The sequence below is a fragment of the Cervus canadensis genome, chromosome 6 (assembly GCF_019320065.1).
Source record: "Cervus canadensis isolate Bull #8, Minnesota chromosome 6, ASM1932006v1, whole genome shotgun sequence".
Taxonomy (NCBI): domain Eukaryota; kingdom Metazoa; phylum Chordata; class Mammalia; order Artiodactyla; family Cervidae; genus Cervus; species Cervus canadensis.
The window spans coordinates 8,810,142-8,834,141 of NC_057391.1; the positions used below are offsets into that span (position 1 = coordinate 8,810,142).

At 43.6% G+C, this 24,000-nt stretch overlaps 1 protein-coding gene across 4 annotated transcripts in view; it reads right to left on the minus strand.

Annotated features, from left to right (window-relative positions):
• Positions 1-24,000, minus strand: part of LHFPL2 (LHFPL tetraspan subfamily member 2) — a 169,891-nt gene that overhangs the window by 67,632 nt on the left and 78,259 nt on the right. For 2 of the 4 annotated variants that reach the window (XM_043470737.1, XM_043470732.1), the window contains exon 2: positions 18,254-18,311. The gene's annotated coding sequence lies outside the window, so the exon portion shown is untranslated. Of the gene's footprint in view, positions 1-6,545; positions 6,595-14,993; positions 15,029-18,253; positions 18,312-24,000 lie in introns of those variants that run through there. The other 2 variants (XM_043470731.1, XM_043470734.1) reach the window with 2 other exon arrangements.

The following is a 24,000-nucleotide window of genomic DNA, read 5'->3' on the forward strand; positions in this document are numbered from 1 at the left end:
ACACACAGGGCATGACATGTAAACCAGGGTCAATCTAACAAAACAAAACTCCACAGAACTATCAGTGAAAATGACATGGCCAAGGTGGAATATAAACTCCTCACAGTGCCTGTGAATTCCCAGCACAATGCTCACACATATGACATGTAACGGGGACAAGAGATGAGACAGAGTCTGAGCAGGGGATGAGAATACTGAAGCTGCTGGAGAAAGTCATGGCTTTAGGAACTCAAGACTGGGAGGCAGTCCCCCCGCCTCCCCCTCCGCTGCACGGCTGCTCAGCGGAAGCCAGTGGACACGTAACTGTGGGAAGGCAGGGGGGAGAGGGGACTAGGCCAGGGTGGTCCGAGGGGGGCCGCCGGAGGGATGAGGCTGCAGCCAACCAACGAGAGGTCCCAGCCAATTGTGAGGCATGACCTTCCTCCACCGAAGAAGCCGGCCCTTCTCCCCAGGGAGAGGCTGCAAGACTCCCAGCCTGAGTCACTCGGAAACAGATTTTACAAAGCGCTGCGGAGTTTCCCGGGGAGCCATCTGGCCATGACGAAGGAAGAGGCTTCTCCAGCTCCAGCCTCCCGTGGTTCTCGCGTCCTTCTGCTTCTCCCCAGCTCACTGCGGCCAGCATGGCTTTGGAGTGACTGTCACGATCCTCCAGCTTGAGCATCTTCAGATGGACATGGCTCTGCCTGAGGCCTCCTGCTGCAATGTGTGAGGCCTGCAGCCCCAGATCACCCTGTCCACGGCTCAACCTGGCCTTGGGGTGCTGGGAGGACGGTGGGGATGATGGCCCAGGACTGGGCGCCGTCAGGCCACGGCAGGCGGCAGCACCCAGGCCGCATCCACTTCCACACCTCACCAGGGCCTGCCAAAAACGGGCCCCTTCGACATCTGCTAATCACATTTGCTCCACGGAGCCAGGAATAATTACACCCGCTCTATGACGGGAACGCTGGCAAGGTCTCACATCCCCGCAGCTGGTCGGCGGGTGGAGCAGATGTCTGCTGGCATCTAATCACTAAGCTGGGAGAACCAGCCCTCGGTGACCCCGGTCACCTTCAGAGCGAGCTGTCGGCCCAGCCATCGGCAGAGCGTTGGTGGGCGGGCTCCACCGGCCCCCTCAGCCCCTCTGGCCTTCCTGAGGCCGTGCCTTCTCTGATTAGGGGCCGTTTCCTGGAGCCGTGACTCACATGCCACACACATTAGGTTCTTGTTAACTGTTCACGTGACTCGGGTTTCTGGAAAATCCCTGTCCAGAAATTTAGTTTTAAGCCGTAAAAGTTTCATAGGAAGTATCTGATTAGATAAACAACCGTTCTTTTTCGGTCTTATTTCAAAGTTTTTGTTGTGTGCTACTGCTTATGCTGGTGTGTCTGTTGACCGTGGGAGTGTAACAAAGCGCCTCAAAACTCAGTGGCTTAAAACAACAGTGACGTAACACTTCTCACGACTCCGTGAGCTGCCGAGGCTCACTCACGCGCTGTTCTCAGTCGGGTCAGCTGTTCCAAAGGTCTCAGAGGCTTCAGTCAGACAGCTGGCAGGCAATGGGGCACCTCAGCTCTCCCCTCACTGGCCTCTTATCCTCTTGCAGGTCAGACCGGCTTCCTCATGTGGACGTTTCAGGGCGAAGCCCCAAGAGGGCACACGTGAGGCGGCAGGACTTCTAGAGATCCGGACTCTGGAACTCACACCCCACTTGGGCTGCGTCTGTCACCCCTGGCAAGTCAGAGGCCACCTCAGACTCAAGGGGTAGGGAAACGGCTCCAGTTCTGGATGCGAGAGCTAGAAAAATCTGAGCCCATCTATCGCACGTCAGCATCTCCCGCACCGTGTCAGAGTGATGAGTTCTGGAGATGGTCTGCAAGTGATTTTAGATCAGAGGGGCCCCAGGACAAATGCTGAATGCTGTGAGCCACCCTTAAGATGTCACAGTACCCATTAACCCGGTAAAGTCTCTGAGAAGTCCCACAATAAGAATAAATCTTGCTTAACTTTGACTGATGATGAACAAACACATTTATAGAAGCAAAGGAACCTAGAACACCATTTTGGAAAGTGTGGTCACGAATCTTGGATTTGGGGAACGATTTTAGTTGAGCACAACTAGCCTTTTCAAAAAAATTTTCTTTATTTACTTGACCGTGCTGGGTCTTCACTGCTGCGCGGGCTCTCTCTCGTCACAGAATGTGGACCTCTCATTGCAGCGGCTCCTTCCGGAGACGAGCACAGGCTCCGGGAGCTGCAGCTCGAGGGCTCGGTACCCGTGGCTCGCGGGCTCTGGAGGACAGGCTCAGTAATGTGGCACACAGACCCCGCTGCTCCACGGCACAAGGGATCTTCCCGGCTCAGGGATCGAACCCATGCAGGGAAGCCCAACACGCTCTGTCTTGATGTCTTTTGAAACATCCCAGAAATGGCGTGTGTCCAAAATACTCTCTAATGTATGGAAGGGGCATGTACTACCTCAAGCCCTGAGTTGAAGTCATAAAACTAAAGGTCACCACAGTTATCTTTCAGGTCATTAACCATGGAGAAACTTCTACTCAAAATCATTTTAATTAACCCTAAACAGTTTTTCTCGAAGTTGATGCACAAAGGTTTGGGGTCTTTACCTTCAGATATAATATTTTTGAGCATTGACAAAAGCCCTGATTTCTACAGAATGGATGTTGGGGTTCATGCTGCTTAACTTTCACAACCCTAAAACTCAGTGAAAACAGCATAACCAATATTCTTCCACAACAAACTAATGAACCACTCAAGAACTACTCTACTTATCTATGGCCCCTGATCTGTACCCTCCCATACAATTTTCTGCTCAGGCAGAAAGAAAAGCTCATCCATCCTCAAAACTTGGCAGCTTTCGATTGTTATGGTATGGAAACAATGAATTTAACGCTGGTCATTAGACTATGATGATCTCAACAGTGGGTGAGATTTATACAGACAAGGCCAGGGCGAATCAAGATTTAGGGCTGTTAGGTTGACAGCACTTACCAGATTGGAAATGACAAGAGCAATCCCCCCAGATTCAATGACTGGACCCCCATCCCAGTCCCTGCACAAAGAGAAGCGTGCCAGGGCACAGGGAAGGCATGCTGCAAACTGGATGCTACGTACAAGACTGAACACACATCCTATTTACTTTTGTTTTTCTCTTGTGCTGGGGATATTGATGGACAAGGGGTAGAGAGAAGGATTTGTGTGTCTGGCTGCTAGATCCATTTCTTACATTTGATTATTCTAACATTCATTCACTAAAGGACAATGATTCACCCCAAGATACACAGCAGCCGGGAGCCAATTTACTAAATCAGACTCAAGAGGTCCTAACATTTCTCTCTTTGGCATCAGACACTTTTAGGTCTTCATCTTATGCTATGAAATCATCAGGGAAACATCTCCTGGAAGCCTGAAGGCAGTTTCAAAGGATGGAATAAAAGTGAATCTACAGAGGAATGGGGAATTCCATGGGAAAAAACATTCCATGAATGATAAAAGAGGAAGCAGAAATTCCTAAGGGAAAAAGAATCATGAGTACACTGATCAGTTTAAGAAATAAACAAGGTGACTGTTTAGGGGAATTCTATAGAAAAGCCACTTACAGAGCCTTTTTGAGAGTGGCTGAACTACATGTAATTTTTAACTTGAGCAGCCAGAGGCCAGACAGTCTAGAATTGGTGGGATGGTTATTCAGTAGACTTTCCCTGAGGCTTCTAGTGAGGTGTTTGGGAATCACTTTCAGCTCCTGCTCCTAATTCACCCTGAGAAATGTCCCCAGAGCCTGGACACCACATTGAGTTCTTTTCCCCTCAACCAGATAGCTACTCCATTGGAAATGAGACAAAAATGACAATAATTGGATTAAACTGTTAAATATGAGAGGGACAACCTGAGGCCAACTTACTGTTTTGTTTCTTTCCTCAATCCACATACTAAAGGATTCTAAGAGCAAGTGCGTCCCTCGAGCATACCCCAAAGCACCAACATGCTAATGCCTGTGAGATAACCTGTATAGAAAAGGGAAGAAATGAGGAGAAAAATAAGCACCACTAATTCCATATACTGCTAAGTATAGCTAGATGTTTAGAACACAGAAATGTGGAACACTTGGGGCTGGATGGACTGATAGAGAAGACATGGCAAAGAAAGGATAAACAGTATATTTTATGCATAATATTGACCGCCTGCATGAAGCATGTCAATTTCCCCTTCAACAAGGCATTCACAGGCCTTACAAGGATCACTAACCAGCCACTTAGCACAAAATGTAGGTTTCACTGCCAGAAGGCTGCACTGATGGCATTTTGACCCTCGCACAGGTTCTATAAGTTCCATCCATCATCCTGCACCTAAGTTGCTTCCACAACAGCAGGATGTTTGACGGGAACATGGGCATGAGCCAACAGAAATGGTGTGACTGCGTGGGGGACACCTGTTGATACTGGTGAGGGGAAGGATGCTCACAGGCCTACTTCTGCCTGCCTGCACGTCACTCACACCAACCACTCCCGGCTGCCTGACCACGTTCTGCACCTTCAGGCTCCGTGCCTTTGCCCTCACTGGTCTCCACCTGGGCTGTAATCCTCCTCCTACATCCCTGGGTGAAACTGAGTCATCTTTAAGTCCAACATCACGGCTCTGGGAGGCCTTCCTAAGCAGCAGGATTAGTGCTCTTTCTTTTATCCCCAGAATAATCAGTATATCACAGCGGCAGCTACTCCTCTGCTGGTTTCATGGCTGCACTGGTGGGGGGTGGGGGGGTGGTCTTTCAGGGCAGGAATACTCTGTTACTCCACCATCAGAAAACAGGTCTAAATAATCAGGTACCTCAAGATCTTGTGCCTTCATCCCCTAGATGACATCAACAGAACAGCCAAGAGGACGCTAGGATATATGTTCCATGTGAAGATGTATCATCAAGACTGTTGTAGAAAAGAACAGACAAACCCGTAGCAGAGAAGCATTCTTTTTAAGGTCCACTAAGCGCTGGATTCCACCTTTTTTTCTTCCCCAGGAATTTCCCCAAGTAATGAAGGTGGCCTCGTTCACACTTGGCTGGCTACAGATTTCCGTCAGATTTTTGTTTTCTTCCAGATCTGAGTGCATGGAAAAAATACCGTAATTTCCTTGTGGGCCTAACTATAATTCTGTGGGCTGATTAGCAGTGAGGAAACCACGACCCTCTGAGGAGCCTGGACAATCCATCTGTTCCATCTGTTCCCGTAATGGCTTATCGCAACCTTTGTGACTAAGGCATGACGTGTTATGTTAGGAACAACATCTAGATACCTCTCAGACATTCCCTCCACATCTTCCCTTCCCCATTTCAAAAACAGTTGCTAATTTCCAGTATTTTTAAAATCCACCCTGACATGGATCAGGCACTGACATGACTTAAGTACTTTCTACTAACAGTCTCCGCCTGTGCTTCTCTGACCACCTCAAGCGACCTCGTCCACCCATGAAACAATGTTGCCCAATAATAACCTGGAATTTTACTTTGCTGAGTTGTTCTAACAACAACAAAAAGAAGGTTAAAGCGGCACACGCTGCTGGTGCCCTAGTCGTACCCGCCTCAGCCCCCTCTCCCACACATGCACACGGCAAGGACTCCGGACCTTCGCCTGATGGTTTTCCTCTGACCCCTGCAAGAAACGGACCTCAACTCTGGCCTCGGAGCAGCTCTCAAGGACACATGTGGGCGGGAGGAGACATATCCCAGTGTCCCGGCCCCTCAGATGGGATGTTTCTGAAGACTGCTTCTTAGAATTCACCAGGGATTGAGCAACCTGCTCAAGAGCACCCTCTTCTAGGCTTTCTTCTCCCCACCTCACGTGCCTAGTCCCCCAAAAATGCTTTTCAGGATAAGCTCCCAGGTAGCCTACTTGCGTTTAAATCTTTGTCACAGGATCTGTACTGGGGGAACCAGATCTAAGGAAAGTACCAACAAGGAAGTAACCTGATATCAATAAGGGAAGGCAGAACCCCGAGACATCCCATATTCATGTACAGTCAATATTCATAGTAAATAAAATATCATCACGGCATATTCGTGCTGAAGAATCTTTCCGTGTCTTGGTCATAAGGAGCCTGACAGCCTCAGGAAGCAAATGGAGCTGTCTTAAATCTTGGGGAATTAGTGTATCATATGTGTTCAAAAGATTGGATTTCAGTGGTTGTTTCCAGATTCCATGGTATTAAGTTTCCTTTTATTCTTCCCAGCACCATATTTTCAATAAGCCCTGAAAAAGAAACTACCCCTGGGTAAGGATATTTTGCTATTGTAACAGTCTTTCAATCTTTGGGAGATAACTCACCATTATTTTCATTCCCCAAAATATTAATTTTACTCCCTCAAAGAATCTTATTAAAATAACTGCATTTCTTGCCTGGGAGGTGAAGTTGAAAAGCTAGCTAAAAAGGATAATTCCAATATTACAGGAAAATAATACACATGGAATATGGAAATAATTAAGAACCAAAGAAAAAATGTCAAACCCTCAAGTCAAAAACACTTTAATTAGAGAATAATGCCCAGGGCCACTTACTTGACTAATATGTGTTAGACATTATTCAAGGTGTAGTTTGCTTTAAGCCAAGCAGGTAGGTGAAGAACTCACATTCCTATAAAAGATAAATTAATGGAGGACAATTTGCTTCACACAAGGAATAAATATTCCATTACAATGCTATGCCCTGAAAAACATCAATTTTATTTTTTAAAAAACCTGACTTACTTATTTTTAAAGACTGTCTCTAACTGAGAAAGCATATATCATTCATTCACAGCATGAAATCTCATCTAGGGCAGGGTGAGAGGGATGCAGAAGAAGGATAGGGAGGAGGCAGCAGCAATTAGAACCTCACGTAACCCATGGGGTGTTGTCAGGGAAAAGCAGGGTCTCAAGATGCTCCCCAGGTGTCTGGCATGGAGGAGGCAGTGGGGGTCTCTGTACCCGAAGAGAGAATCCAGGAACAGGGCCAGCCAGGGGAAGGGAACAGGTCTACTTGGGGCCACACCGCATCAGAAGCGCCAGGGAAGCAGCAGGGTTCCTAAAATGGTCCTGATGCAGGAAAGGGAGAGAGATGCAGATGGAGAGGATGAACCTGTGGACGCAGTGGGGGAAGGACAGGGTAGGATGACTTGACCGTAGCATGGACATATACAGGAGCTTCTTCCCTGATAGCTCAGTGGGTAGAGAATCTGCCTGCAATGCAGGAGACGACCCCGGTTCGATTCCTGGGTCGGGAAGAGCCGCTGAAGAAAGGATAGGCTACCCACTCCAGTATTCGTGGGCTTCCCTTGTGGCTCAGCTGGTAAAGAATCTGCCCGCAATGCGGGAGACCTGGGTTCAATCCCTGGGTTGGGAAGATCCCCTGGAGAAGGGAAAGGCTACCCACTCCAGTATTCTGGCCTGGGGACGCAAATAGTCAGACACGACTGAGTGATTTTCAGTGGAAATATAGAGACTATTCTGTATAAAACAGACAGCTAATCGGAACCTGCTGTCTAACACAGGGAGCTTGGCCTGGTGCTCTGCGATGACCTAGAAGGGTAGGGTAGGATAGGAGAGGGTGGGAGGAGGCTCCAAGGGTGGTGGGTATATGCATACTTGTAGCTGATTCATACTGTTGTACGACAGAAACTTACACAGAATTGTAAAGCAATTATCCTTCAATTGAAAAAGGAAACACATACCGGGGGGAGACCCCCCACAGGCAGGAGGCTACAAGGGTCTGCAGCCTGAAAGAGGGGTTTAGACTGGGGAGGTGTGGCCTGTGGACTGTGGCTAAAGGCAGGGAGCAGGCTAGAGAATTTGGAGACTGCAGGAAGATGCAGGAAGATGCAGGAAGATGCAGGGTCAAAGACCGCCTGCAAACAATACTAAGAGGCAAGCAAGACAAGTCAGTCAAACACCCTGAGAAGAAACATGAGCAGAAAAGGAGCAGGTAAGCATCACTTCAAGGGGTCAATGAACACTTCATTATGAGCCAATATACTGTGTACTTATTATTCCTCTGTCAACAAGTATTATACCAGGCCTGCCTGGACAGGGTGCAGTGTGACGGCCACAAGGTCTGGGGGGTGGGGGGGACAAGGGCTCAGTAGGTAGAGCTGACTGTCCAGATGCCGACTGTCGCAACTGACAAGCCACGTCACGACCCCCGAGTGTACTCTCTTCGACACTGCCACGCCTGATTTTCCCTCAAATATGGCCAATTTGGCATGCAATTAACAGGCTTCCCTGGTGTCTCAGAGGGGGAAGAGTCTACCTGCAATGCAAGAGACCTGGGTTTGATCCCTGGGTTGGGAAGATCCCCTGGAGAAGGGAATGGCTACTCATTCCAGTATTCTGGCCTGGGAAATCCCATGGGCAGAGAAACCTGGCGGGCTACAGTCCACGGGATCTCAGAGGTGGGCACGACTTAAGCAGCTAACACTAACTATGAGTGAGAAGACACTAGGCTCAAAGTTACACATTCCAATATATCCTTCTAGGAAAATGGAAAAAAATGACAAATGTCCCAACTGTCATAAATGACAACTTAACCTGAAAAGGACCATAAACGAACAGTCACAAAAGCGAAAAAAATGACTCTTCTACTTACAAAAAACAATCAATTTTATTGGTAGTAAAAACAGTAAAAATTTGAAATGAAATGCCATTCTCACTTCCCAAAGCGGCAACATTTAAAGATCTGATCATCTCTAGGGTGTGCCAAGGCAATTACTTTCTTATAATGCCAATGAGAGCCCAACTTTCCTGGATAGATTTTAAAAACTGAACTTATATCGCTAAAAGGATATTCAAAGTTTATATTTAACACCTTAAAAAAACAGAAAACACCTTGATTGTCAAAAACAAAAGATTAAAGTGATTTAAATATATACCGTAAGACAGGATATTCAACCATTGAAATTTTAGACAAACTTTTTATGATATAGGGAAATGCTCATAATATTAAACAAAAAAGCAACTGAATATAAAGTTGTGTGCAGAATAAGTGCTCAGTTATGTGAAGAAAAGAATGCGCAAAAAGAAAACTTGGCCATTACACTGGCAATGGTGACACCCAAAGGAACTGGCTTTTTTCCCTTCTTGCTTATACTTTTCTGTATGAATGTGGATTATTCTGATAATCAGGAGAAAAACACATATAAACATTCTCTGGCAATTCTAATCCAGCCACAAGTACATAAAATGACTGAGTCCCTTGGCTGTCCAACTGAAACTATTACTATCCCAATAAATAGTGTTAATTGGCTATACTCCAATATGAAATACAAAGTTTTCCTTTTTTTGAAAAAAAGAGTTAGGTATATTAAGGCTATTGCTTGGCTTCAAGAGTATACCAGTGTTCCAAGGCGCAAGAAGGACTGAGGTGTGACCTTTAAGCAAATAAAAAACCATCTTTGCTTTGAGATGTGCAAATGATATAGATATATTAATACAAGCATAAAACACAGACTATCAGAGCAGCTAGGTAAAAATGTAACTCTTGGTGTTTTGCCCAAGTGACTTTCTCTGTACCAAGTACCAAGTGTTAGTTGCTTGTGTCTGACTCTGTGAGACCCCATGGACTATACAGTCCATGGAGTTCTCCAGGCCACCATACTGGAGTGGGCAGCTGTTCCCTTCACCGGGGAACCTACCCAACCCAGGGGTCGAGCACAGGTCTCCCGCATTGCAGGCGGATTCTTTGCCAACTGAGCCGCCAGGGAAGCCCTGTTGGGTGCTCAGTTGTGTTCACCTCTTTGCAACCCCATGGACTGTAGCCTGCCAGGCTCCTCTGTCCAGATTTCCCAGGCGAGAATACTGGAGTGGGTTTGCTTCTCCAGAGGATCGAACCTGCATCTCTTACATCTCCTGCACTGGCAGACAGATTCTTTACAACTGAGCCACTGGCGAAGCCCGATGTGGGGTATAAGCGGCCACTGAATGGGCTGCGCTGACCTTGAACAGTGACGAGGAGTCCATGACCGCAGTTGGTCACCACACCAGTGGTCTGCGTCTTTCCAATCCACAGTCACTCCATGAATAGTAGGAGAAAAGTGGACTGAACGTCAGCTGCATAAGAAATGTAGCTTGAGAAAGAAGGACAGAGAAGTGAGGCACTGCACCAACAAGAGAGAAGTCCGCTCTTCCAGATTAGCCACATAGAATTCCAAAGCGGATTTGCAGCCATATTGGTCTTCATGACCTGTGAGTTGACGACAGGAAGTGTCCATTTCCTAACACAACTTGGCTGTGATATAGTATAATTTGGACCCAAATCAGGTACATTTCCAAGTCCACCTGAGGTTGCCAATTAAGACTTTTTCACAGGCTGCCCTGGGCTGGTAACATGACTTACAGAGACCGGGGGCCAGTCCCGCCTTTACGGATTGCCTGTTCCCCCGGCCCTATGATATCTGGTGAGATGCTGTCTGCGGCTCAGGAGATGCTGGTGTCTGTAAGGACAGGTCCACTGGATGACTAGCGGTCCCCCACAGCACGCGAGCACAAGAGAGAGAAAAGAGTGTTTGTGCTGTTGTTACTGAATCAATCCAAAATGGAACATAGATTAAATCGATATTTAATTCAGAAGAAGTCAGCTTCCACGAGAAAATCATGACAAAATTTCAGAGAGTGGAGGGGGTGTTTATGGGAGCAGCATCTTGGAACTTCAAAGCTGTTTTACTGCCTTCTTTAGTGGGAAGAATGGATTGCTGTGGCTTAACATGGGAAATGATAAAAATAAATAAATAAAATGCATGTGGCTACTATTTACCTGTATTAACAAGCTGCATATAAAAGCACAAATAGAGTTTTACAGCACAATTTTACAGTGACAGATACTTCTGCACGATCCCAGTGTATGTTCATTCACCTGAGGTCAGTTCATCTCCTTCCTTTGAAGGAACAATTTAAAGAGTGGATCATTAAAGTAGAAAAGCTTTCTGCATGAGGATGGGATATTTCTTCTTGGATAGAACAGACAAGAGAGATACCAGTTGGAACCAAAACAACTTGCGAGAGGATTTGCAAATAGCCTTTTTCATAGACTTAGACATTTGAGTACAACAAAACTACATGTTTATATTGTATGACCAAGTCCCATTCCTGTCTGCCTGAAACTATCACATTATTAACCAACTATACTCCAGTATAAAATAAAAAGTTAAAAAAAAACTGTATGTTTACTAACATGAGACCGGATTGTCCTTGTGGACCAGTTCCATCAGATGGAGAACCAGAATTCCCTGTAGAATAATCCATCAGACAAAGAACCAGAATTCACAGGAAGATGGCCACATCGGCATGGAGAAGAGCTCCTTTCCACATACAGAAGCATGGATTCTTCCTTTTAACCTCTGGCTTCACCTCCTCTCCCCAGTGCAGATGAACCTCCTACTTCTCAGAAGAACTGGAGCCACCCTGTGGGAATTGTCTTAACATCTATTCTGTGTAAATACTTCCGTCCTACCAGTGGCAGCTCCACCCTCTGCCTCAGAGCTGCCCAGTCTCTGCCCAGAGCTAATCCCATTCCCCTTCCCTTCACCCCCGAAACCCTGCAGACTGTGCTTCATCACTCAGCTACAGCTACGTGTTGGCTTAGCTGCTCCTCAGCATGTGAGATCTTAGTTCTCCCATCAGGGATCCAACCTCTGTCCCTGCATTGCAAGGGGGATTCTTAACCAGTGGGCCAGCAAGGAAGTCCCTCATGGTGCCTTCTCAATGTTCAACTTCACCTCTCTGCTTAAAAGAACCTTCCTGGCTCCCCAAGTCATACATGGGTTATATTCAGATGGTTACTAAACTGATCACGGTGAACATTTCATAATGTAATTAAAACGCGGTCCATTATGTTGTTTACAGGAAACTAACAAGATACTGCACCTCGACTTTTTTTCAGTTAAAAAAAAAAAGAGAGAACAGTAAAAGTCAAACAACAAAGTGGGTGAATCTGGTTTGATTCTCACCACTGGTATCTCCGAGTTCATGGTGTCCCACACTCTGGTCAGGACTTGCCATTATCAGACTTAAAATGTTTTGCTTGTCAGGCAGAAGTGAGTTTGTATCTCACGGAGGGGTTTGTATTCTCATTACTCATAAGGTTGAGCAGATTTTCATTTTACGGGTTCCTCGTGGTTCCTCTTCATGAAGTGCCTGTTCAAGTATTTCACCACCCTTCTCTACCCCTGGATTTTTGTTTCATTTGTCAGTCTATCCTCCTTATTAATTCACAGGCATTCCTCACATATTCTCCTTTGTAAATTTATGAGTGTTTTAAATAGTTTATCTTTTCACTCTCTATATAGCCTTTTGACAAAGTTCAGAATTTTTAATGTAATCAAGTTGTTGTTTCCTATGTGATTTATGCTCTCTCAGTTTCTTGAGTAAGGATTATTCCCTACTTTGTGTAATGAGGATATTATTAAACAAACATATTTAAAAACACAGGTCATACTCCCAGAAGTCCTTTATAGATTAGAAGCTATACTTAAACCCACAATTATGCCTCCATTTCACCAACATTTACTGTGCACGTAACATGTGTCAGGCACTGTGCTGGGCCATCTATAATGTACTGAAGTAGAGCTGTCTTCAGAGAATGTTCCAGAACCAGCACTACAGTCTAACCATCATTCATCCTCCACCCATCCCACAGACGCTCACCCAGCACCTGGCACGCATCAGACATTGTACCCAGCACAGAGCGTATAATAAAAGACTCAGACTAGCCCTCGGGAGGTTCCCGGTCTACCCGGGGAAGCCGCTTTTCGTGGAAAGGGAAGAATTCTTTCCTGCTGGGAAGAAGGCTCAGGACTCTCCTTCAGACACACACACTGTCTGCAGCCAGACTTCTTACCAGAAAAAAAGACAATCTGTCAACATGTGAGTAACAGAAGCAGAGAAAGCTCTGCACTCCGTTTAAGTCTTCCATGCATTTAATTACTTTGATTTGCTTTTGTTAAATCTTGCAAACCAGTGCCTATTTATACTTTATCACTTCCTATTCAGAAAGCATATATTTTGTCCCATCTACCCTCAGTAGAAAGAGAAGGCTTAACATAACCTCTCTCACTAAGTCTTCTCCTTGCAAGCTGCTGGCAGAAATGAATTCTCTTGATATATTCTAATATTGGAATTCAAAAACCTCAATGTCATAACAGTTAAATTCTGCAAGGAAAAGCTACGTTTCTTTAGCTGAAGATTCTTCATGAAATTTGACAATGGTTCCTATCTAATATATAAATATCAATCCTGCTTAATTCTTGGAGAGAGTTTACAGTACTGGACAGTAAACTCTCATTCACTTCTTCAGTCTGGCAAAGTATGAGGACAGCAAGGCACTCGTCATATTTATTAACCAAAGGGGTGCGGGTATCACAGATCAAGTAGATACAACGGAAAGATTTTAACAAGGAAAGTGGCTGGTGTCGTTGGCCCCGACTCCACAGGGACACGATCAGAGAAGTTAGGAAACCCCAGTACTGTCATTGTGACACAGCCAGACTGAAACCCGGACCAGTGCGGTTCTGAATTTAACACCCCCCACCCCCACCTCTTAGAATACACTCCAGTGTCACCAAGGGCATAAACGTGAGACAGAATACTGACCACTCTAATTGGAACATCTTCTCATGTTTCATGCAAAACTAGTACCACTAAACTTCAAGCCGGCACTTATTCCCTTTCTATTTCTGGTAGTACAGTACCAGTACAGTTAACAGTTTCTAATATAGTTCCTGGTTAAATATTTGTTAAAACTATCTAACATTTGTGTTAGAAATGCTTTTCTTTCTTTCTTTCAAATTCCTATGTATGTTTATTACCTTACTGAATAAGTGAGAAAAATGGCTTTTAGAAATGTCTTAAACTGGTACAGGAATAAAATTAAACATTCAGGTCTAGATATGTCCAGTAAGTTAGACAATCAGTTTATCTGCTTGTTTAGAATATATCAGGGCTTCCCAGGGGGCTCAGTGGTAAAGAATCTGCCTGCCAAGCAGGAGACTCAGGTTCCATCCATGGATCAGAAAGATCCCCTGGAGAAGGAAATGGATACCCACTCCAGTATTCTTGCCTAGAGAATCCCACGGACAGAGGAGCCTGGTGGGCTACAGTCCACGGGGTCGCAAAGAGCTGGACACGACTGAGCGACTAAACAACAACAACAGTAAGAAGAGAGTGCTATTCGCTATAGGTGGTTAAAAGTCATAGATTTCTCCCGGATGACAGCTCCTAAACTATCTCCTGGGGCACGGCAAAACGTGACCCATTTGGGGAACAAGGTATCAGCATCATATGGCAGAGCCAACGATCATCAAAGAAGGAGAATATTTAGCTGAAAAACAGTGTTTGGGTTCATATTCTAGTGGGTGGCTGTGACTGTCTCCCTACCTCATTTCATAAGAAGGCGGAGGGGAAAGACCACAGCCAAGATGTCTAAACAGAGCCTCAGTTTGTATCACGTAAGGTACAGATAACACATCTGCTAGGTGTCTTTTTTTTCTTTCCAATTTTAAGTATTTTAAAAAAATTCCTCTAAGCTTGTTACTTGGTAGACTATAAACAAAACCTTAGAAGAAGAAGAAGAAGAACACTTTCATAATCTGCAGTCTATTGGAAAACCTTGTACTTCACTTAATAAATGAGAAATTATCCAATTCTTTCAAGGATCATCTAGAACAGCATTGTCCAATGGAATTATGAGCTTGTAGTACATTATTTTGAAATTTTAGGTGCAACATTAAAAAATAAATAAATCAATTGCAATAATGTTAACTCAAGATATACAAAATACTATCATTTCTATATTGAATCAATATAAAAAGTATTAAAATACTGACATAATTTTTTCTAACACTTCAAAATGTATATTTTGCACTTACAGTACATCTTAACTCAGGCACTAAATTTTCCTCAGAAGCACTTAATCTAGATTTATAAAATTCACAGTTGAAAAGCAGACACCCAAGTTGTTCCCACAAATACATAAATGCTTACCAGTAATTGAATATCAGTTCTAAATTGTAAAAGACCTAAAATGAAATAAAATGAAAAATTCAGTGCCTGAGTCACACTAGCCATACTTCAAATTGTTCAACAGCCAGATGCAGTCACTATATTGGACAATACAGATCTAGAGCTTTCACTTTTGCTTATCTTGTCAATTCTAGTAAGAATTCCTCCAGACGAGGAAAGGTCTGTTTACTTGGGAAGAAAATCCAGGGAGACCAAATTGCAATGCTCCCCCTTTCTAAATGAGTGAGTATCACATGGCAGGATATAGTCACTCTCAGTTTATTTATGACAAAGATGATCTTCCCTGACCTAGACTAACATAACATGATAGAAAAGGCAGTTCAAGATGTTGAGGTTCAAACTGGAGACATTTTAAAACCATGGATATTCTTTTGAGCTGGCCTCTCTGCCTCCCTTCTAAAAGGATCTGGACAGATTTATTGGCATATTTCTTGAGATTCACTAGATACTCGTTCCGTATGCCCTGCTCTACACACAATCATATAATCTCACAGCAGTCCTATGAGATGGGGAGAGAGCTGGAGAGGGTGTTAACGATTTATTTAAGGTCAGATACCTAATGATAAAGTGCAGATCTGGGATTCAAGCTCAGAAATTCTGACTAGATTAAAAAAAAAAAAATGCCTGCCTTTAGAAACGCCCTAATTCCAACCATACCCGATGTTCCTACTTCTCAAAGGCTCCGCATAATCGTCCTGGGGTAGGCAGGGCAGAACAGAGTGAGAATCAGCTTTCACTTCACCAGTGAGGCACGGGAGCTGTCTGGCTGAGCTGATCTCCCCACCCTCCATCCAAGACATCCGGTATCAGGAGCCAGGCACGGGGAACTTGCCGTCTACTGTGTACCCACACACATTGCCATCTTTGCTGCGTTCAATCTTCCAAACCACTTTGGAAGGAAGTCATATCCACACTTGAAGAGATCAGAGTTCCATCAGGTAAGGAAGCCTGTCTTCAGTCACATGGCCAGCAAGCACCACAGTTGGAATTCTAGGCCAGACCTGTGTCTAGCTGAGGTAAAGTCTCAGCCTAAGACCTCCTGATGTCAAGGCTCTCCCCAAACCACAAAGACTCTCTCTGCTTCAGAGAAACCTTCCACCAAGCTGATATAACATGAGTGATTATATGTAACAGAAGGCAGGATCAGATTTCTTTGTAATTCAGATGCCGTTAATCAGAGTGGTTGTTCTTATGTCCCTGATTTGGTAATGTTTTATATATTTATACAGGATGAATCTACAATTCAAAAAAGAAAGAGAGAGATACACAGCAGGTTGTATATATTTATACAGGATGAATCTACAGTTCAAAAAAGAAAGAGAGAGATACACAGCAGGTTGGTTTTATCTGGTTAAATCTGCAGAGACAGGGATTTCAAGGGCACACACAACTTAGCTGTTGAAGGCACTGGCAGGATGGAACTGGCTCTTCCCCGGAGCTGAGCTGGACAGGCCAGCCTGGCGCTGATCCAGGGACAACTCACACAGCGGCATTAAATCATCACTGGAGTACCTCGGAAACACGGGGCCACTTAAGTTGGGGGTACACTCGACTCCTTACATAACGGGCAAAATGGCAACCAGACCTGTTTTCACTCAAGGAGACAGTGCCTCTGAGTGGAAAGAAACACTCCTCAGCAGCACAGGCCTGTCTCTGTTGAGAATATTCCCCTCGTAGAGCCAAATGAGGAAAAGCAGGCCCCACACCAACCCCATGTCGCCCGGCTGGCAGGCCTCTGCAAACCTGGATCTGAGCAGTGCATGGCAGACTGTTATCATCACCCAACTTTTAAACAGGTTTCTGAACACCTGCTCAGAACATCACAGGTAATAAATCCCTTATTTTCAACATGCAGGGAGAGGTATGTATTTTTCATTAGTAGTCTTTGTAAATAGACAGTTTCTCCCACCCCCACTAAATAAATACAGAGCAGATATTTAAAGATTATCAGATTGATAAAATGCCAACAGGACACCCACCTGTCTTGGCTCAGCCCTGGCTTTCCCACGAGCAGGAACTTTTCTCAAATAATTCCATAACTCATCAGAGCTTACAGTTTCCATTAAAGAAACAAAGAACCAGAAAAACAAGCCAAGCTTCCCCAGCTAACCCAACCAGCAGTCCTTAAGACAGTTTTAAGAACATTTGAGAAATCAGTCCTTCATGGTATTAACAGCAATTTCTCCTTCTCCAGAATCTAGAAAACTAAAAAGATAACCTTTCCACAAATGAGGTGATATCTGTGAAAATACCTCGCAAATCCCCTGCACACAGAGGACCGTCCTGGGCAGGGTGTCAGTCAGGCCCAAATACATCCCAAGCACTGGCTCCTTGGCCTGAAGTTCAGAACAAGAGCAAGGACCCTAGAGCAGCAGTCTGCAACCTTCTTGGCACCAGGGACCGGTTTCATGGAAGACAATTTTTCCATGGACCGGGGTGGGGGTGGGAATAGTTTCAGGATGATTCAAGTGCATTACATTTACTGTGCATTTTATTTCTATTATTATGACATCAGCTCCACCTCAGATCATCGGGCATTAGATCCTAGAGGTCAGGGACCTGCCCTGTAGGAGAGGTTGAACAGGCCTCTGCCCTCTGAGAACCAGACTCGAGCAAGGTCTTTGAGGATGGTTATTATTCCACTGCCTTGATTTCCTTGAATGCATATTGGTTACTCAGCCTCAGTATTGTTACTAATATTCTCTCAAAATGATGTTTATAAATTAAAATCTATAGAGTTAATCATAAATCACTTATTGTTAGTCAACTGTTTTCAACTTTTATTTAAGCAAATCTTCTACCTGAGCTGTCTTCAAGTGATACAATTGGGTAATTTGAACTAGCCATCTCATCTTCCCCTTTCAGAGAGAAATGATAACAAAGGGCGAATGGTCCACAGAGAAGCTCAAAAAGAAAGACAACTTAAAGCCAGCTTTGCCCATTATAAAGAGCCCTGAGACTTGTTTATAAATGGTGACAGAACAAACCACGTCAGATTGAAGTAAGGAATTTACAGCATTAAGCTTAATAGCATTTATGAAACTTTACAGGGTCCTTTACAACATTTACATATGTTCATCAAAGTGGTGTATCTAGAAAAAAACAAAAATTAAAAAAAACTAGTGCTTATCATTCAGGGTCCAAAAGTTTGAAACACTGTACCTCTTTCAAGAAGTAAGTTGCTACCCACATGGAAAGGGCATCTGATTTCATTGACTCACCTATGATATCTGTAGGAATGCTGAGAAGTCTCAATGAGCAACTTCAGAAAAATGCCACCTGGAGAAACAAAGAAATTACTTTTTTTTTTTAAACACAAAAGGAAGACTTACCATGCAATTTTATATCTCATTAAAATATGTGATGTTTCAAATATCGGTCCCCAGGATGCATATAAAGTTTGGCTTGTATTACAAAGGAGCCACCCCTTCCTAAGAACTCTGATGCACTAACACAAGATCCAAACCACTGAAGAACTAGAAAAACCAAGAGGACAGTGAGGAAGGTCCATGAACACGCACTTTACGGCATCTGTTGAGGGTACTTTATAAACAAACATAAGAGGTCCAAATAATCCAGAAATGAATCATAGACACAGAAAATTATAAATGAGGGCTCTATCCTGGCATCACTTTATATCCTTTTCACTTACTCTGCTAACTTCTTTTAAAGCTAAATTCACTAGGATATCAATGACTGGAGAAATGGAAAAATGGTCATTAAAACTCTAACACAGTACATAGAAGAAGAATTTTTAATGATTAGTTTATCTCAAAATCAAGTATTCCTTTTGGTGTTCTCAAAGTCTTTTAGGTAAACTTAGAAAATTATAAGCCCATTAAAACAATCATAAAATAGACCAAAATGTCTTTCAGCATTGCTTTGAAATATTAAACATAAATGAAACAAATTTCTAATATAAAATGTCACAGTTGCCATTTGTTGGGAATGCATTGTACACCCAGGACTGTGTGGCACCAGATTATAACCTTTGCAGACAGGGAGCATGTCCATTAACATATGAAAGAAGCAGAGAAATTTCCCCAGTATCATAGAGAAGCAGGGTTTCCAAATCATGCTCTTTTCACTCTGCCATGTGTTCCCTTGAAAGTACCCCTTTCTCTCTATGTAGTCTATTCATCACCTCCCCAAACAGAAATCTGACACACCTTAATGTAAAAGCCTGGAAAAGAAACTGACTAGCAGATAAAATTAACCTGTACTTTATGTATGTTTAAAAATGTTTAGCCTAATCATGCCGTGTAGGACTGTAACATAATACAGTCCATGAGTAGAAGCTTATATCCAGATAACTAGGTTAACATATGCAGCATCAACACTAACCCAGACTGGACCTGAGGTTGCAAAGCCAGAATGGGACTCAAAGGCTCCTCAGTCTAAAGAAATCACTTTAGTTCAGTTATAAACTTGAAGATACTTAATAATACTCATTGGGTTTCAGTTAAGAAAAATACACACATAAAAGAATTCTGAACTCATAAGGTCTTTTGTTATACAATAGCTTAGGGGAGTTATGATTTCTTTAAAAGGTTCTTTATAAGTTAGTTACTAGTTAAATTCCAAGCATTTCCCACAGTTTAACTTTACCCCTTCAGGGAACATCATGGGAGGTCATGATCAGTATTTTTATCTGGAAATAGCTTCTGTGAAATAAGCCACTAGGATTATTATGAATGGGTCTTTTGGAAATGAAGTTCTTGATCAATGTTTCATTATCTCTAAAAGCAAAATGGGTTACAAAAATACTTGAATTAGGACACTTTCAAATCAAAGATGACATTTAAAAATCTCTTTTGTTACTATAACACAAGCAAAGCTCTGGCCAGTTAAGACAGAACTCTGGAGACCCTAACAATAACAGAGAAGGCAGAGTTGAATCTTGAGCACGCGTGTTCAGTCGTGTCTGACTCTTTGTGACACCATGGAAGGTAGCCCACCAGGCTCCTCTGTCCATGGGGATTCTCCAGGCAAGAATACTGGACTGGGTTGCCATGCCCTCCTCAAGGCGCTCTTCCCCACCCAGAGATCGAACCTGAGTCTCTTAAGTCTCCTGCATTGGTAGGAGGGTTCTTTACTACTAGTGCCCCTGGGAAAACCATCCTGATCCCCACTTAAAGTTTTCCAAACTCACACTGCAAAGAAAAAACACCTCCGGTAATACATCAGTTCAGTTCAGTTGCTCAGTCGTGTCCAACTCTTTGCGATCCCATGGACTGCAGCACACCAGGCCTCCCTGTCCATCACCAACTCCCAGAGTTTACTCAAACTCATGTCCATCTAGTCGGTGATGCCATCCAACCATCTCGTCCTCTGTCGTCCCCTTCTCCTCCCGCCTTCAATCTTTCCCAGCATCAGGGCTTTTTCAGTAATACATAAATTTGGCCTGAGGTCCAGAGAAGTAAGATATTTGGGAGTAAGCTTTCAGTATCATGATAAAGCTTTTCTGACAACCAAGTCACATCTTGTGAAATTACCAAAGTGATCAGAAAGATAAATGATGCCACGTTACTAGATTCGCTTGGCAAATAAGATGTTAGAGTTTATTTTTATTTTTTGATGTTATTTAAAAAAATACAGTAGACTAAAAAATGTTATATCACAGAGCCCTCAAAAGTTCATAAAAAATATTTAATGTGTTAGACATTAGCTGTCAGGCACCGCTCTATTGTACTTCATGAAAATTAACTCATTTATTTCTCACAAAAACTCTAAAGTAGGTACTAACCAATGCTCTTTTAAAAGATGAAGCAGACAAAGAGAAGTTTAAAGAATTTTCCAAGAGTTACATGGTGTATAAGAAGTGAATATTTGAATCCACATACATTATCATATCTAACAGCTATATAATATAGTCAGGGTAGAAAATTTTAGTCCCATTTTAAACCTGAGGGAAACTAATTCTGAAGAGTAATGAATGACTGACTTCCTCAAAGTCACACTGCTCACCAGTAAGTCCACTTGTAGATTAATAGTCCACTGAGCTATTTAAATTATTCCTAGCCCAATAAATGCAGGTATTATTTCTTCTAGCAATAATTCTAAAAAAAAAAAAAAAAAAGAAACCACTATATTTTTGCACATTAAGGAGTTAAAAGTTCTTGCTTCCCATTCATCCCCATTTGGTCCCCTGCCCTTTGGTTCCACTTCCGGAGATCAGGGGGAGAAACAATAGCCGCCTTCAGAGCTGGAGCCAGCACCCACGTGACAGGCCCCAGCTCTTATTTATTGAATTGAATTGCCAAAAACAGGAAGCTGAGTTTAAGACCCCTTCTCAGTTATAAATTTCTACAACTTGACACATGCACTGATTTGAATTGTTTCGTGTTACTCTGTAAAACTAGAACCAAGAAGTGTAAATTATCTCGGAAGTTAGGAGGCTGGGTTTCAGCTTAACTGAAGAAAGAATGTCATCAGAAACAGCTGTCCCACAGAGGTCCAGGCTGCCCCTGGGTGGGTGAAGAGGCAGCTGCTTGTGAGCACAGACACCCGTAGAAGGGAAAGCCTCAATAACTGTCCTTAGCAGAAAGAGGCATTTCATGGAAAAACCCATCCTTGGCGGGAATGGGGGCTCCCAGAGCAGAGCACCGTGTAAGTTACAGGACACTCTGCAATTCATTTCTCACTTGATTCACAGTAGGAGAAGAAGGTAGCTGGAGCTGGGGTGGGAGCAGACCTTATTTATTGTTCCCGCTTTACAGAGTAGGAATCTGAACAACTTAAGTTGAATCACACAGTAAATGCTAGAATCTGGGCTCCAACCTAGGGCCTGTGACTCCCAAGTCCAGTGTATTTCCAACCAAGAAACATTGCAACAACCAAGACACGATGCTTTTAAACCATCATACTCAATTTATCAAGGACAGGGGCGATGATGGCCCCCAATGATGTGAAGCATGGAGGTGAATACCAAAGGAGATGAGCTGAAAGCAAAACGTGCTAAGACCCCTACTATTTCACAAAGCATCCCTTCTAGCTCACTAAAGAAGTCCTCTGTATTTTTGGTAGACACACTCCTCTAAGGCTCTGCTTCCATGTGTCAGCTAAAGGAATTGTCCAAATCCTACTTTACTGTGCTATGTTGACATAACACATGCTTGGGGAACTCGGTTCACAGTTTGAGGGAAGTTGCTGGCAGCATATTAAGCACAAAGAGCCGTGTCCGGTTTCTGCATTCAAAGTACAAACTGTCACTCAAAGACTAGGCTGATAGTTTAAAAAAGTCAATGAAATGGACTGACTATTCTGACAACAGGTCTGAGATAACCTCACACTTGGGTCTGACAACGGGAATCTAACAGAAATGGGTCAGCCATTGAAGGACTGCTGAACTTACAAGGTTTTCCAAGAAAGATGTAAGAGTGTCAAATTTCATAACCTGTCTACCAAGTAGAGAGGGTGGCAGATTGCCAAAGGCTGGACTGTGTTAAATCATGTGAAATGCTGGGAACCTGAACCTCTGCAATGCCTGCCCCATCACTCAGCCACACAGGGAATGACTGAAGTTCAAGTTTTCAAAGACCTCACAGACTATAAGCCAAATGTTCATCACAGAAGCTTCCTTTTACTCTTAAGGAAAGAGAAATGACTGAATTCAAAAATCTTGACATCAACATGAAGCTCTTAAAGGGTAAGGTTTAAAATATCTGGGTACCACAGACTAGCCTACCAATGAGCTGGCAACCAGTCAGGCTCAATTAGACTGTCTCTGAACACAACAGGTTTGTGCACCCAATCTGCTATTGCTACGCACACAGAGCCAGACTATGTCCATTCACGTAACTGTCGGTCATTCCCCAGCATTATAGATCTACCAGACCAGGGGCTCCTTGTGAAGAAAATTAACTCTAGCTTGCTAGGATTTTATCTCCCACACTGAGCATAGCAGAAGGCGCAGGGCACATTTCAGGAATGTTTACTGTGTAAACCAATGGATGATTGCATTAGGAAGACGTCCCATAGATCATCAGAAAAAGCAGGATACGGAGAAGACAGAACACTGGGTTTACAGGATGGAGAAGATGATCAAGCAGAGGTGACAGCAGGATTCCAGAATGAGGAGAAATCCCCAGAGGCACCAGAGGACATAGAGGACATGGAAGGAACACGGGGCGATGGCCACATGGTCCTCACAGGGGAGTCCTCAAGTGGGCACATTTTCAACATACCAGTTGTCTACATCGCAGCGCTATTTACCATAGCTAGGACAAGGAAGCAGCCTAGAGGTCCATCGACAGATGAATGGATAAAGAAGTCGTGGTACATGTACACAATGGAATATTACTCAGCCATTAAAAGGAATGCATTTGACTCAGTTCTAACAAGGTGGATGAACTTAGAGCTTACTATACAGAGTGAGGTAAGAAAGAGAAAGACAAATATCATATATTAATGCATATATATGGAGATATATATATATATTCCAGGACTGACATATATATATATATATATTATATATATATATATATATTTGCAGGGCAGCAATGGATACGCAGATATAGAGTGCAGACATGTGGACACAGGAAGGGGAGAGAGTGGGATGAGCTGAGAGAGCAGCACTGAAGCACATATACCACCATATGTAAAATTAGATAGCCAGTGGAAATTTGCTGCATGACGCAGGGAGCTCAATCTGGAGCTCTGTGACAACCTAGAGGGGTGGGATGGGGTGGGAGATGGGAGAGAGGTTCAAGAGGGAGGGGACATAAATGCGCCTACGGCTGATCTGGGCAATGTATGGTAGAAAGCAACACGATATTGTAAAGCAATTATCCTCCAATTAAACACACAAAAAATCAATGTCTGGACCAACCTCCATGAATGTCTTCTGTCCTGGAATATCCTTATAAAACAGGTGGTGGAGGAGTGTGTGCATACTTAAAGTGTTCTTTAATTCTGAGAAACTTTCCTCTGAGTGACAACTACTCTTAATATTCTTGTTTATTTTTTA